The 13,886-nt window shown below is 43.8% G+C and overlaps 1 protein-coding gene across 5 annotated transcripts in view; it reads left to right on the top strand.

Annotated features, from left to right (window-relative positions):
- Nucleotides 1-13,886, top strand: part of FRMPD4 (FERM and PDZ domain containing 4) — an 868,248-nt gene that overhangs the window by 557,531 nt on the left and 296,831 nt on the right. Inside the window, exon 1 of one of the 5 annotated variants that reach the window (XM_040467609.1) lies at nt 566-1,026. The exons of the other annotated variants lie outside the window; for them this stretch is intronic. The gene's annotated coding sequence lies outside the window, so the exon portion shown is untranslated. Of the gene's footprint in view, nt 1-565; nt 1,027-13,886 lie in introns of those variants that run through there. 5 annotated transcript variants of the gene reach the window in all.

Raw genomic sequence — 13,886 nt, 5'->3', positions numbered from 1 at the left:
CTGGTGCTCATCTTCCCCAGTCCCGAAAGTTGCTGACTGAAAGGGAAATGGAAGCAAGGCAGAGTCCGCTCACTCAACAGTCCCATCGGTCCGAGCGTCCCCGGGTGCCTGTGGACGCTCGTGGTGTCTCAGGTGCCTGCGTGTGGATGGGAGGTTGCCCTGAAGTCCCAGGGCTTGCAGAAGGGCAGCGGGTGCTGGCGGAGGCTCAGCGGTGAAACGTAAGCCAGCCGTGTAATAAAAGCTCCTGGGAATGCACAGGATGCCTGGGCATTAGGCATGCTGCTCGGGTTTCGCATAAATGCATCCCGTTCTCCGGAGCGGAGGGGCCTTGCGTTTGCACTGGCTCATTCAAATTGAATGTAGGTAAAAGGAGAGTCCTGAGCAAACAGAGCAGTCTGGCTTTTCTGAAGGCAGGAGCAAGGTTAAGCTGTCGGCTGCGTTCTCTGTTGTTTATTGGATGTTTGTTTGCTCTCCTTTTGCACACCCAAGGCACGTTGCAAAGAGGCAGTGCTAGGCTGACTGATGCGTGTGCGGCACAGGCTCCCATGCTATTCTGCCTGGGCTCTTCTGGGCAGTCGAGTTCAAGCCTTCATACGTGACTTCACCTGTTGTCCCCAACCCTGGTGGGGGTAATGTTTTGCTGGAAGAGAAAGCTCCTCTGGAGGGGGCAGCTTGTATTTTTTTTTTTTCCTTTTGTTCTTTACCCGAGTTCCAGCTGTAACTTTGTCACAGCAAGAGTGAGGAGAGCGAGCCTGTAAAGGGCTGTTTGCAGCATGCTTTTTCCATTAGTTCTAACAAGAGCGGAGCATCACCGGCGGCAGCGGCTTGCTCGCTCTCTGGTCTTGTGCTGTGAGGAATAAAGACTCTGTAGGGCCGTGAACCTGAACTTGGCCCGTTCATCCATACTGTGTAGAGGGATTGCATGGAATGGAGTCAAATGCCACTTGGGGGTGAACAGCACGCGTCAACTCGCATTCCTGCTGGATATCGTAGGAAGAACCCTTGACAGAATCCAGTAATTAAAAGGTAAACCGTGAAGTGTGTGCTCCGTGTAGGAAAATGTGGGCTGAGGGGCGATGTATGGGTGAACAGAGACTTGTTTCAATTTGTTTGGAGTGATACGTTCCTTAGATGTTATTGCCAGTGGAGCGGCAGAAGAAGGGGGGAGATTTCAACTTGCCATTGACTTATGGTGTGGTACAATCCAGAAGTTACTCTTACACATGATGGTGACTCTTCTTGTCCCCGAGCACTCAGAAATGTGTTGAATTTTTGTCCTGGAAGCAGGAATGTTCTCAGTGGGAATCTGGGGGAAAAGCAAAGTTCTGACCTAGGAAATGAAATGTACCCTCTGTGTCTCGTTTGTCTTTCGTGTGACATCTTTGGAATTCGTTTGGTTATTTCTGTCTGGTGGCTCTGTTTGTTTTTCTAAAACCTGTCAAGAAGTGGCTTTTGGAGACACAGAAAGACTGAGAAAGTTCATTTTCACTCAGGTTCATTCCTAAAGATGCAAACAGTTAGCATAGTCCCATAGGGGGAAATCTTGATGAGTGGCTGAAGCTCTAAGTTAAAGCATGTTATCTGCTCAGTGCTATTTAGTCCTGTCCGTTGTAAACCATTCTTAACACGTGTTGGCTTCCAGACTATCTGAAGTAAGCAGTGTCTCTTAGCAATGTGTGTTCAGTGCAACCTATTTGATCTCTTTCACAAGCTGCCTGAGAAATAGAAAGCTGAAATTGTAAGTCAATTCTGGATTGTATTTGCCCTCAGGAATCCGAAATGCAGTTATGTGGGCGTGTGGACAATGTGATTCCATTGTTTCTAAAAGACTGGTCATGTAAGTTACAATTTTAAAATAAGTCAGCTGCTCTCTGGGTCTTTGAGGTATTGTTTTTCTTATCACCCCACAGAAGTATCTGTTGCAATTAACACTCAAATTTTATGAACGATAATGGTAATTTGTGATATCATATATGTATACCCTTTATCCATTTACATACACATGATGCATCGATACAGTGTGTGTGTGTGTGTGTGTGTGTGTGCGTGCGTGCGTGTGTGCGCATATATGTACCTTCCAGAAGATTTTGTTCAAATGGTTAGATCAGGGGAAATATAATTTGCTGGCAGTAGAGTTAACAAGACTTAGAACAGAGTAAAGCATTCTTGGCATCTAAGTATGGGGTCTCAAAAGTAAGAGAACTGCCCAAGTACTGACCTGTTGGAACCTCACTTGAGAAACAGTGCTGGTGATTACCCAGGCACACAGATCGTTGTTTCTACGCCAAAAACTACGCATCTGATTTGAGCATGAGAGGTTGGAAATAGGGGCAAAGATTAAGAGAAGGAGCTATACGTTGTTTGTGGGAAATCACTCTCAGATATACTGTAGGTGCTTCTAATGGCATCCGTGCTGGCACAGGGATCGATGTATGGTGACATTACAGGAAAATTAATTTTGATTGGTGGTAGGTTCTTCATCATTCTGAGCCTACAAAATTATGTTCACCACTATTCTTGTTTTAGTAACTTAGTCTTTTATTGAAGGTATCAAGTTTTTCCAAGGAATACTTTTTTGCTGAGGTTTATCATAGAGTTTTCTGGAAGGATTTTATAGTAACATGTCAACGTGAAAAGCAAGTAGGGTATAAAGGCTAAGTAAATTTTCAGAAATAGAGTTTTGAGTAATCAGTACTGAGTTTAGAAAAAGGCAAGGGATGCCTGGGTGCCTCAGTGGGTTAAGCATGTAACTCTTGGTTTTGGCTCAGGTCATGGTCTCAGGGTTCCTGAAATCGAGCCCAGTGTTGGGCTCCCCACCGAATGTAGGGGGCCTGCTTGGGAATCTTTCTCTCTCTGTCATTCTCTGCCCCTTTCCCACTTCCTGACTCAAGTGCTCACTCTCTGTCGTCTCTAAAATGACCAGTTTGGGGCGCCTGGGTGGCTCAGTCGGTTAAGCGTCCGACTTCAGCCAGGTCACGATCTCGCGGTCCGTGAGTTCGAGCCCCGCGTCAGGCTCTGTGCTGACAGCTCAGAGCCTGGAGCCTGTTTCCGATTCTGTGTCTGCCTCTCTCTGACCCTCTCCCATTCATGCTCTGTCTCTCTCTGTCTCAAAAATAAATAAAAGTTAAAAAATTTCTTTAAATAAATAAATAAATAAAATGACCAGTTTTCCTTCATTGTCATTTAAAATTTTGTTATCTTAATGCCTTTAATTAGAGAATGTGGTGCTGTGTCAAAGTAGAAAGTAGGGCCAGTCACCTGGGCCTATATTCTAGAATGTTTCAGCCAGTTGAGATGAACAGAGGTTTTGTTGTAGGCACTGTTTTCCTTGAGCCAAAAGGAAGTGTCCAGTCCATTGGAGAACGGTGTCCAAAGTCTCACTGGCATCAAAGCTTGTGCAGGTTTCAGTTATTTGAGGGTCCAGCCTGGACTTGTTAAAACAGACAGCAAGAGGCCCATGACGTTGGAAGTCCGGACTGTCTGGGCCTGATTTCTTTGCTGGAGTGAGTTATCAAAGCAGTTTTGATTATCTTCTGTTTACAGAGCCACCTTTTGTGAAGAGCTCAGTGTATTTTGGACAGTATCTAATTATCAGAATGCCACAGTGAAAGAGCCCACGCTATCTCTCTTCTACAGGTGAGATTACGGAGGGACAGAGAGGCCGAGCCACTTATCAAAGGTGGTTCAGAAAAACCCTGACACGCAGCTAGGAAATGGGTGAGCCAAAGTGAGCTCTGGGGATGGATCTGGGGCTTTTCACCCCTGTGAGCAGATTGCCTCCCCAGTTGGCTGTCAGTGTGCCCATGGGCATTCCCAAGCTCAAGAGGAACCCGTTCCAACTGAACTTCACGGACCCCATCCCAATACGTTGTGGTTGTGGGATCTTTGTGTTCTGTGACATTCGTGATGGCCAAATGGAATGAAAGCAATGAAGGACAAGGCTGTGGGCTGCAAAACGAGGCTTGCAGAAGTAGCCATTGTCACTAGAGGTCTTTACAGACAATGCAGAAAACGACAGGACCCAGGGCCATTACCCCGTGTTTAGAGTTGAAAAAGTTTGAACCCTCTCCGGAAGCTCATCATCTGTTGAGGATAGAGTTGGGATGGCTTCCCTTGCTTCATACAGGAACGGCTAAAATGACAGGCAACCTGCTTCTTTTGTTTCATTTCGAGTATTTCAGCTTTTAGGCACTAAGGCCGGCTAAGCTTGCTCAAAGTTGAATTAATATTATTGAGTTAATTAGATACAAATTGTCACCATACACTCATGAGGAATGTGTTCTTTTTTTCATGCTCTGTTAAGTGGCGGTTTTGGAGGAAACTATGTCCGTTACAAAATAAGAAAATGATTTCACATATACAGACATTATGTATGGCCTGTATGTGTGTGTGTGTGTGTGTGTGTGTGTGTGTGATTTCAGCTTAGAAATAGGGATGCAAGGAGTTGCTTAGATTCACAATCACTTGAATGACGAAGCAAGGACTTTACACACCATTGCAAATAGAGACTGTCCTGCCTCTGGTCAGATTGAAAATGTGCTACTGACAGTGCAATCCAGTGGTCGAGTCTGGGCAGATGGATGCCAGGAGAATGTTCCACAAAATGGAGTAACTATACTAGGGGATTTGATAGAAGAGTCCATAAGAAGGCCATAGTTCTGGTCTGGAACCCTAAGGTGCTCTCCCATGCTAGATCTTTCTCTGAAAGGGGGTGGGGTGCACCCAAGTGAGGGAGGAGCCCCCGAGGAGAGCAGAGAAGTCCTGGAAAGGTTTTTCCAGCAGGAGGGGAGACCAAAGAAAGGGGGTAGAACAAGGTCTGGTGCAGATCGAAGAAACCCAAGGGATCCAGACAGACCTGGGTACTGGCAGTTAGGTATAGAATCTCGAGTGCTGGCAGAGAACTTGGCTGCTTGCCACCCCAGGGAAAAAGCGGATGTGATGCAAGAGAATTTCTGAGAACAGGATGTGAGTAAGTCAGTTTTCAAAGCTCCATGAAAATGAGGCACCTAGGGAAAACGGGGGAGAGAGAAAGCACCCTATTTTCCTGTGATCACAGGTCCTGAGGCACGTAGCCTGGAGAAAGCGGGGGGTGGGAGGACAGTCTAGGAGATGACCCAGATGTGGAGGACAGAGATCCAGGGGAGACCTGTGGAGCTAGGGTTGGCTCATGGGGAGGCAAGTGTTGAAGGTTTAAGTGTCCGGTGCCCAGGGGAGCTGGGGCCTTTTCTCTCCTGCCTTGGTGGATTCCCCTGGTAGCACATATTCATTCTTTACTGACGAAAAGCCACACTTTGTTTTTTTATTTAATGTTTATTTATTTTTGAGAGAGAGAGAGAGAGAGAGAGAGAGAGAGAGAGAGAGAGACAGAGTGCAAGTGGAGGAGGGACAGAGAGAGAGAGACAGAGAGGGAGGGAGACACAGAATCCGAAGCAGGTTCCAGGCTCCAAGCTGTCAGCACAGAATCCGATGCGGGGCTCGAACTCACGAGCCGTGAGATCATGACCTGAGCTGAAGTCGGACACTCATCCGACTGAGCCCCCCAGGTGCCCCGAAAAGCCACGCTTTGTACTCTATGCTGCTTACTTGTAATAGCCCATGTCGTCTGTAAGGTCAACCTTGTGTGACTGGGGGAGGTAGGGAATGACTTGTCCCTTTAAAATTGCACCCTGCACCCTTCCCAGCATTCCCTACGACTCCCTCTTGCTTTCTTGGAACCAGAGGCATCCTGTGCCATGTCACACGGCGTGTGTTTTCACTATCTGTTAAACACTAGAATGGAGTCTCCATCCCGGTAGCAGTGACCCAGCTTGTACACTGTCTTCTTTCCAGATCCCCCAATAGAACCACTAATAGAATCGGGAATGTTCATTGAGTGAGTAACTTGCTCCTAACTCATTTGATTACACCCCTTCTGGAACTTTCCCCACCTGACCAGTAGTGGAGGTATTCGGTGTTCCATCTGCTCCCCTAAACAAGACTGGCAGAGAATTCTGTTATACTAATGTTTTAAGGCCCTTAGTGAATCAGATAGCACCTTAAACTTGTGGAGGTACTTAATAAATAATTGCAAAATTGCAATTTGACCAAAAAAGTAGGATATAATTGCTATCCTTAGGATTTTATGGTCTGACTCATTTAGAACAGAGCACACAGATAGAAAATCCGCTAACAATAAAAGAATATAGTTAAATCAGTGGTTGTCAAATCAGGGTGATTTGGCTACTCTCTCCCCAGTGCCTGTGTGGAAAGGTCTGGAGACACGTTTGTTGTCCTGTCTGATGGTTGTAGGGGTGTGCTACTGGCATCTAGTGGATAAAGACCGGGGAACATTCTACAGTGCCCAAGACAGCTGCCCCAAGAGAATTCTCAGGCCCCAGATGTCAATAGTGCGGAAGCAGAGAAGCTCCGATTTAAAATAAAACCTTTATGGCAATTCTTATTTGTCTCTGTTTTCGATTCAAGCAGTGGTTCGTCTTACACATGTTTGTGTTGCCCAGGTTCACAAGGACACCTGGCATGTATTAGCCTTTTCATAAATAACGGTTGAACTGACGACTGAATGAATATTAATGATGCCAGAAAAAGATGCTCCAGTATCCTCTTTGGAAGAACATTATCATTCGAAACTGCATTTCTAATCAAGGGCTCGACAGGACATAATCAATAGGGTCAGTGGTAGGTTGTAAAAGCAGAGGCACAGCAGCCACACATTCTTGTCCATGAAAATGCTCACGGAACATTAGCAGTGAAGGGGGCTTGAGGGGTCATTCATTCCAACAGTCTGAAATTACACGTGAGGCGATTGAAACCCAGGAATCAGCAATGACTCGCATGAGGTCTCACAGGTAAAGGGTAGAAACAAGACCAGAATGGTTTCTAACTCTTAGTCTTGGCATGTCTTCATCATGCTAAGTTATCATCGATATATCGGCATGACGGAAACTGGGTACAACAGGTTGGGTGTAGTGATGTCGTATTGAACGTAACACATAAACATTCTCTCTCTATGGCCTTGTACAATTTGACCTGAAACGAGTGTGCTGGTTATTTTCATTTTCAATACAGAAGTTAAAGTAATGGAATGTTAGGTTTCGATGAAATTTTGGTATAACCAGCTGCTCAACACCTACATTCTGGAAAGGAGTAAAGTGGGGGGCGGGTGTGTGTGTGTGTGTGTGTGTGTGTGTGTGTGTGTGTGTGTGTACGTGTGGGCGGGCATAGAGTTCAAGAGCTTTACCTAGAGTCGCAGAAAGGGGGCGCTGGGCCTCTCTATTCTGTGCTCTTCACCATAAGAGTGTTCCTAAATGGAATACTATTTGCAAAGGGATATTACATGAAAACAGGGTTACATGGTCAGATAAATTTAGAAAATGCAAGTGTAAACAATCATAAGCAGGCTTGTTTGCACAAGGACACCTCCGAGGTTTTCATTCGTGGTCTACATCTCCAAGAGGGACCTTTAATACATGGCTCCTGTCATAATTACTAAGTAGGAGATCATTTATATTACACCATTAATTGGTAGAAATGGCGTCAGGGCTGCTTAGGGTTCAGAGGGAATTTGAGGGTAGATTCTTGGTTGGCCCAAGTTTGCTCCCTACCTCCCCATTCTTCCATGTCTTCTTGTAAAAGCCAGCCAAGGCAGTTTGAATCGGTATATTCTGTTCCCTGCAGTCGGTTTCCCAGTCGCAAGACAAGGTTTCAGATAGTCGTTCCTGTGAACGGTCTCGCAGAAATAGGTATTGATGCCTCGTAGAGCCGAAAGACCCCGGGCTGCAAGTCAGAGAACGTTGCCTTGACAAATCAGCTAACATCTATTGAGTTTTCAGTGATTTCCCAAGCAATTACACGCAGCGTTTCAATGTGATGAGGGGAGACGGTAGGCATAGTAGTTTTTATATTTTGTACCTGTATAGTTACACTTAGTATCACTGTATATTTTGTATGAGTGTCACAAGGGTCACATTGAAATCGACTTGCATTTCCCATAAGCAAACGAAACAAACTCTGCCCGTTTTATCCGGTGAACACCTTATCAAAAAGTGTGTGTTTCACAAATATGGTTACTTACAAGAGCCTTTAGTGAATTGACGGAAAGTAAATTAGCATGTAATCAACAACAGCGAAAGAAAGAGACCTTATAGAGCTTCTAAGAATAGTCCAGATTAGCATGGAGCCAAATCATAGATTAAGAACCTGCCAGTTATCTTACAAGAAAAGCAGTGCAAAGAGAATGAAGGAGTATTATTTGAAAAAACTGTCCGAAGGAGTTTAAATCTTGCCTTGTGTGTCTCCCGAGTTTTCTCTTAATTGTAACCCGAGGCCATAAAAACCATCCTACTGACGGTAGTTTCAAAAACTCCAGAAGTTTATGGATAAATAAGGACTCTGCGCTTTCAAGTGAGTTTGGAGTTGTTTCACTTCTTGCTTCTCTTTATTAAAGTTGGTGACTTTTAAGTTCTCCACGATCAAAAGCTTACTTAGGAAAGCACGTGAAGAACACAGGTGTCTGTCTCATGTTAGGAATTATTGATCCTAGCCCTCCACACTGGTTTTTTTTTTTTTTTTCCTTCGTGAGCCCTCATAACATCTGGAAAGATCTCAGTGCAACTGAAATTACCACCCCATGAACCCCCCCCCCCCCCCCCCCCCCCCCAATGATGTAGGACAAAGCAACAACCCATTTCCATGGGAAATTACACAAGGGGCAAAGCTTGGGAGAGACGGCACCCAAATATACACTAAATGGTTTATGCAGTGAGTGAGCACAGGGAAATTTATGAGCAACCAAGGACAAAAGTGTGTGGATGGATTGATCAAGAGGGACTTTTTGTAATTTTCATGGCTCAGCCTTGAGTTTGATAAATGGGCTCCTCAAAGCATTGTGGGGTGTACCCAACCCTCTCAGAGTGAGTCTATCACGGCCGATTGCTGATTCAGTAGGTACACCCTTTACCTGTTCCGTTTGCTTTGAGGAAATAAAAAGAACCTGAGTGAATTATCTGCTTGTTTTACAGTAGCCAATTCATAATCACCTTCACATGAAAACGCCTCGGGCACTGCTTGTATGTTGACTGAATCTGTCCCAGGCTGCAGAGAGCTGGTCCCGGAGAATCAAGACGGGTAGCTCATGGCACAAAGGCTTTTTTTTTCATCTATAGTAGTGAATGGTGATGGAGATAAGTAGATGAAAGGGCAAGGAATTACTATTAAAAAAGGAACTTGTAATGAAGAGATACAGCTATTTTTATGGGGTGCAGGCTCAGCCTAAAGAATCATTCTGGAAAATTTGTTTTTTTGTGCTAATTATTCATATCGAGAGAAAAACATTTGGTTAGCATTTTGCAGTTATACTAGAAAGGAATCAAAACATGCAATTATTGGCAAACAAGACATAAAGCAAAGCTTCCTTCATTTTATTGTTGGCTATTTTTCTATACTGTATTTAGTTTTCAATCCATGTTCATGGACTTGTTCTTTTCTGTTAACTAACAGGTTAAGAATATCATAAAACAATAGGGAAGCCATCCTTTGTTTGTCTCGGTTGCGAGACGCATGTCTAATGATATCAGAAAGCATTTTAGTCACAAAATTTGCAATGAAACCGTGATAAATATTTTCCACTGTTTTGGATCCCGCAAATGTTCCCCGAGGACTCAGGTACATTAAACTAGGGTTAACACCATTTCCGGCAAACCTGGTGATTAAAGCCTGTTCATTTCTATTTTACGACATTAAATCTCTAAGCCCCTAGGAAATGCTAAGACAGATTAAATCACGTGAAAGCAGCCGGCTGAAAGATGCACCAAGGAGCACAAGGCTTATCGATTATAAAGTGAAATGAATCTCACTCAGAAGCAAGAAGATTGCGGAAGGAGAGTTATGTCTATGAAGAAACCTTTTTAATAAGGTATCATGATTGAAGAGAGAAGTTTAAATCAGGTAAAGAAAAGCACAATTAAAACAAATTAATCATACATCAACATCGTGTCAGAAATCTCTCTTGCTGATGAGAGTTAATAAAAATTATATTAATAATGTTACTCTTCCAAATTTGATGTCCTTGTATCATTTCGGGACCATTTGTTTTTTTTCTTCGAAAACAAGCGTTTGCGCACCAAATATGTAGAACAGTGTGATATGAAACAAATTCTGAGGTCATCTAGTATATTCTGCCCCTTTCCCTTTGTCCCCATGCATATGATCAGTTTGTCTTGGTTGGGGTATTAAGTAGGTCTGATAGCCAGTGTCTGTGTCTAACTGAGGTGTAAGAGTCTAATGGTCACCTCAGTTGTCATTGTGACAATTCTTCCCTTGCTAGCTTTACATGATCTCTGGTCTGTAGGATCCCCCTCACCCCCAACAAGTAGTAGTTTAATTCATGATGAAATAACTGTAGGGCAGCACAGAGAATGGACTGCTGTCCTTCTGTCATAATGGTTTTGTGAAGGAAGCCAGATAGAAGTTTATGTGCTGTGTGATTCCCGTTTAGCTGAAGAATAAAGACAAGTTCAGCTAATTTACGGTGATAGAAGTCAGAATCATGGGTACTTTTTCTTCTTCTTCTTCTTCTTCTTCTTCTTCTTCTTCTTCTTCTCCTCCTCCTCCTCCTCCTCCTCCTCCTCCTCCTCCTTCTCCTTCTTCTTTTTGTATTTTTATTTATTTTGAGAGAGTGAGAGAGAAAGAGCACGAGCAGGGGAGGGGCAGAGAGAGTGGGAGAGAGAGACTCAGCACGGAACCCGACGTGGGGCTTGATCCCATGTGATCCCATGATCTGAACCGCAAGATCATGACCCAAGCTGAAACCAAGAGTCAGACGCCTAACCGACTGAACCCCCCTAGGCGCCTCTGAATAATGGGTACTTCTGAGTGCCAGGTGGCTATGAACTAGAAATGTATATGACACAAACTTGTGGGTGCTGAACACCGTCTATATCCTGGCATGGGTGTTGGTTGCACGGGTGCATACATAGGTGAAAAGTCACTTTGATAATACAGTTAAGGTTTTACCTGTTTTATTGTATATGTTAGACTTTAATGAAAAAAAATAGAAAAACTAATCGCATATTTTATCATAAGGTGCATTCTTGTGAGTGTGTAGAAGAGATTACTTTCTAAGCAAGATAAAGTTCCCTGACTTGTGACTACGCTATTATTTTATATAATTAGTAACAGTAGCAGGGACCATCCATAACACTTTGCTTCTGTTTCCTCTTTTCCCATTCCCATTTTCTGTGTTGCCACTAAGAATAGTTCACTGTTGGCTCTCCTGCAGTGGCCGAGAGAGGGGAACAGAGAGAGAGAGAGAATGAATCTTAAGCAGTCTGAATGCTTAGCGTGGAGCTCCATGCGGCGCTCGATCCCCCGACCCCGGAAACATGACCCAAGCCAAAATTAAGAGTCTGATGCTCAACCAACTGAGCCACCCAGGCGCCTCTGATAAATTACTAACTTTGTTGTAGTTTCTATTATTTCTAGAATATTCCGCATGAAGCTAACATAGGTACGAGGCTGCTATATTAAACTTTACCTTTGTGATGGAGGAATAATGTGGTACGGGGAATCAGAGGAGGGTTACCCAAATGCGAGCCATTACAGTTTCATTTCATTTGGTCCAAGTGTTCCATCTGTCAGCGGCATAAAGGGGAAAGTGTCAATGTCATAAAGAAAAAGAAAAACTGCATGAAATATAAATTAAATCATTTGAAAATAACGAAGAGGTGAGGTTTTTCTCTTCACTTGGCCATGACCCCCTGTTACCTTTGCGGGGGTTACTCAAACATCCCCATTGATACCAAATCTTTGTGAGATGATCACTTTTGGTGTGAACTTTTTACCCTTTAACAAAAGTGTAGGTTTTCACTCAATGTGAATTCTGCATTGCTTGTACCCTCTAGAATGTTTGATGCGCCTACATAAATGTAAGAAAGTAGGGTTACTCCACTTCAGGGGTCGTTTTGTCATTCTGCCTAGATGTCACAATACTGCCCTGGGACTGGGTCCTTAGCAATCACGTTTGGGACCATCTCACTTCAGAGGAGGCTGGAAGTAGGTGTCCCCAAAAGTACATTACTTTGTTCTTGGCTATATTGCTCAGGAGTGATGAAGGCAATTCTGGAATGAATGAATTACTTGTGATGTTTATGACAAGTATTACCAACGTTCTCTGGTTTTCTAAGGTCTCCCTCACCTTTCCGAAATCCTGTCCCATTTGCTTTCTTCTCAAACATTTCTGATATCAATTTAGGGCCTCAAGAGGTACTTCAAAATGCAGCCAAGAGCATGTTGATGGAAACCTTCTATTAAATTCATTGCTTCTTTTGTCTCACAGAGTTCACTGTGGTTCAGTAATCTCTGAGGTTTCAGAACAGCATGGAAAGAATTATCTGTAGGTGACAGTCAGTCTTGGCACACAAGGAGTGTAAGAGACGCTCCGTCAAAATCCCTTATCTTAGAGTGAGACCATTTGAAACTCAGAATCATAAACTTCTCATAGACTACTTCCTAAGGGAAAATTTTGGAATTCTTTTTTTAAGTTAATTTATCTATTTTGAGTGAGTGAGAGAGAGAGAGAGAGAGAGAGAGAGAGAGAGAGCTGAGGAGGGACAGAGAGAGGGAGAGAAAGAAAGAATCCAACATGGAGTGTGATCTCAGGAACCAGGAGATCAAGAGTCAGAGGCTTAATAGACTGAGCCACCCAGGTGCCCCTTGAATTCTTTGAATCAGGAAAATTCTCTAAGGAGTATGATAATCCTTACCGTGGAGGCTAGTGACGTTTAAAGTCTTTACTTTGTCAAGGAAGAGACAAAGCTCTTCGTTAGGGGCGTCATTCTGAACAGAAGTTATTGCTCCCTGCAGACGTCTACGAGTACTGAGTGCCCAGCAGGGCCCTTTGAGAATTCACTGGGTTTCCATGTTGGCTGCAAGCAAATTAGGCAGGTTGCATTTCCAGTTATCAGTTAGATTCACTCAGGCTCCCTGTTCCTCCTGTCCCCCAACGCTGTGTACTCACAACCTGATACACACCATTTGGGAGCCAGAGAAACTTTTAGAAATCATCCCTTTTCTGGCCCTCAGTTTTGAAATGAGGAAACAAAGGTAAACTGAAGTAAAGGAACTTACTAGTGGGCAGAGAGTTGATCTGGAAGCCGGGTTCTCTGACTCCTGCACCAGGGCTCTGCCCTCCCTCGCTTTACCCTTCCACATGGTTAAAATCTCTTTCTGGAACTTGCTGAGGCGTGAGGAGCATCTGGACGCCATAGGACCACAGGGGCCCCACCTAGGATAGAACTGCGAAAACAAAATTGGTGGCCAAGAGGAGCATTACTTTGAGGCTTGGTGAGTCCAGAACACTCCTTCTAAACGATGGCGGCCTCGTGGGATTGTACGCTCTTACTGGACTCCTAGGCAACTTTGTCCAATAAAACTTTCTGCAGTGGTAACAACCTATGATAATAGCCATATGTTGCCATTCAGTGCTTGAAGTCAAATGTTGTACAGGTGACAAACCAAAGTTTCTATTTTATTTAATTTTAATTAATCTAAATATAAGGAGCCACATGTGCCTAAGATTTACCATCTTGGGCACAAATTCTTCTATGAATTTCCAACTGAGATCGAAGTGGCTTCATTATTTTCTTTTTCCTTCCCATATCCTAGCATCATTATTACATCACTGTACATATAACGTCATTTTTGAAGGTAACAAATTGAAAAGTTGATAGACAAGATTTTAATGAATTATGTAGAACAGAGACCTGCAAATCCAGTTTGGAATGTTTGGAACTTTCTTGTTTGTGACTTATAGGTTTATCAGGCTATAGGTTGACCAGGCTTACCTTGATTTCTTTCTTCCTTCCTTCCTTCCTTCCTTCCTTCCTTCCTTC

The sequence above is a fragment of the Herpailurus yagouaroundi genome, unplaced genomic scaffold (genome assembly GCF_014898765.1).
Source record: "Herpailurus yagouaroundi ecotype Mexico unplaced genomic scaffold, PumYag 67525, whole genome shotgun sequence".
Classification (NCBI taxonomy): domain Eukaryota; kingdom Metazoa; phylum Chordata; class Mammalia; order Carnivora; family Felidae; genus Herpailurus; species Herpailurus yagouaroundi.
This window is presented reverse-complemented; position numbering and strand designations above follow the sequence as displayed.